The sequence below is a fragment of the Poecilia formosa genome, unplaced genomic scaffold (assembly GCF_000485575.1).
Source record: "Poecilia formosa unplaced genomic scaffold, Poecilia_formosa-5.1.2 Scaffold2, whole genome shotgun sequence".
In the NCBI taxonomy this organism is placed as follows: Eukaryota; Metazoa; Chordata; class Actinopteri; order Cyprinodontiformes; family Poeciliidae; genus Poecilia; species Poecilia formosa.
Genome location: NW_006799941.1, coordinates 6,263,712 through 6,265,972, shown reverse-complemented (window position 1 = coordinate 6,265,972; position 2,261 = coordinate 6,263,712). Strand labels below are relative to the sequence as shown.

The 2,261-nt window shown below is 37.6% G+C and overlaps 1 long non-coding RNA gene across 1 annotated transcript; it reads left to right on the top strand.

Annotated features, from left to right (window-relative positions):
* The first annotated feature begins 214 nt into the window (after window positions 1–214).
* LOC107836311 (uncharacterized) lies at window positions 215–2,150 on the top strand. Its single transcript, XR_001662188.1, has 2 exons — window positions 215–478; window positions 2,072–2,150. It is a non-coding gene; the product is annotated as an uncharacterized LOC107836311 (long non-coding RNA).
* The last annotated feature ends 111 nt before the right edge of the window (window positions 2,151–2,261 follow it).

Sequence of the window (2,261 nt, the reverse complement as noted above, 5' to 3'; positions counted from 1 at the left end):
CAAAGATATCTATAGAAGGAAATCACGTGAGCTGTTGGCCAAAAAGAACTCTACATTGACTCAAGGGCAAGTGGCGACTGCTGCAAAAGAAGAATTTGAACTTTCAGCTCGTCAATTCATGCAGGAGACCCTGAAACAGGGTAAAAATTTGAGACCGAATCAGCTGTGGGGCTTCTACCTATTTCCTGATTGTTACAACCATAACTACAAAGGGAAAATGGGTAGCTTCACAGGACGTTGTCCTGATGTTGAGTATGAGCGCAATGATGAACTGAACTGGCTGTGGAATGAAAGCACCGCCCTTTTCCCCTCAATATACCTGGATCCTGACCTGCGCTCCACTGATCAGGCACGGCTGTTTGTCCTGAACAGGGTGAAGGAGGCAATGCGCCTTGCATCTGTTGGGGATGGATTGGCACGTCCTGTTTTTGTTTATAGTCAACCCACTTTCAGAGATGTGATGACCCTTTTAACTGAGGTTGGTTGATTGGAGGAAATAGTGCTGTTGTAAACTGTTATTTTAGTAATCAAGTAATCTTTCAATTATTCTTATGATTAATCAAGCAATCTGATAAAAAAATTAGAAAAAATTATTGGTAAATACTGTTGGACTAGCAACAGTGGGATTATGTGAATATCGGACATTCACATCATCCCACTTTTTCATATGTGTGGAGCCTTAACATTTACTTTTGTGTAGCCTTGAAAATTAGCCTGTAACAGTAGCACCTCACTTTTTAAGTTAACCGGGATAACAATTAAACAAAAATTTATTATTTTCAATGTAATGATAAATAGCAGGATCATAAAGAAACATAGAAATTGTCTGTACTCCATCTTTTAGTCTATATTTTGATATTCAGTCAGTTTTATAGATTAACTCTCACTTTTCCCAGCCATTTATAGCTTTTGTGTCAATTTCTCTGTGTGGCACCTTCGTCACACACAGAGAAACTCACGCAAACCATCTGTTGTGACCGGGATGGTAGGAAATTTATTTTCCTGTTCGTCCGTAAACCTAATCTAAGCATCAGCTAAAGCAGCCCGATATGTTCCCTCTACATGTCTCTGCTCCACCCATATAAATACACCTGCCGCGCTCTGCACCAGCCACTAGGCAGCAGCTCCAGGAGGAGAGTTACACTTTTTGTAAAACTATGACCTACCAGATACAGATTTTTGTTGTTTCCTATAATTACCAAAGTTCAAAAATACTTAATTTAAACTTTTCTATCATGAGTAATTATTTATAATTTGAACCAGGGAAATCACTGAAATATTTTTTATTTAAAAAAGACAAATAGTTTGGAGTTGATGTTTAAAGTTTCCCATAACATTTTATATTTGCAGTTAGCTCGTTAAGGTTGGGCTTTACTATAAAAAAGCTAAATTTGGTGTGCATTTCTTACCTAAAATGAGATTTCTAAAAGTTTGCCTGCTCATTTAAATACACCATGCTACATGACAAACTGAGGCTGAAAGTACCAAAATATAAAACCTCCCTGGTATCTACAGAGTTCAGCTCTGAGTCCATTTACTTCCTTGCTAATTCAACAAAACGCCCCGTGGGGATATAAATTGATGTTATGAGGGAGAATGTGAAAACATATGAAATGGTAAAGAAGTAACTGTCACCTGGTGAAGTCCAGCAGTCTGTCAATTAAAAATAAAAAACACATAGTTTAGCTCAGATCCCATTGAAGAGTTAAATAGTTAATTTACACCTGCTGAATGAAGTTTACTGGCCAGGTGTGTGCGCTTCAAATAATTTGGCTTCTGTTCCAATCTGCTCCTGTTGTTCAGACATTTTATATGTAATTATGTTAATTTGGTGGGAATTCAAGGTAACCCTTCACCAGATTAGTCTTTTTTCCAACTCATTGATATAAAACATAATGACTCATGTAATTTTCATGTTTTTGGCCTTAAAATAGCTATTATTGCTTGTACAGCATATATTTAACTGTGGGCTGTAGTTGCTTATATAACCCATTGCTCTATATGTAACTAGAGCTCAGATTCTCTATAATACATCTTATACAACTAAAGTATTCATATACATCCTTTGCAGAAAGATTTGGTCTCCACCATTGGCGAGAGCGTTGCATTGGGAGCTGCAGGAGTGATCTTCTGGGGGGGCTCCTCCTATGCATCTAGTGTAAGAGAATTACTTTTCCTAGTTCTCTCATGTTGCATATGCTGCTGTTATGTATTTTTAAGTTAATATCTATCCTCTGTGCTGCAGAGTGGCTGGTCTCCAT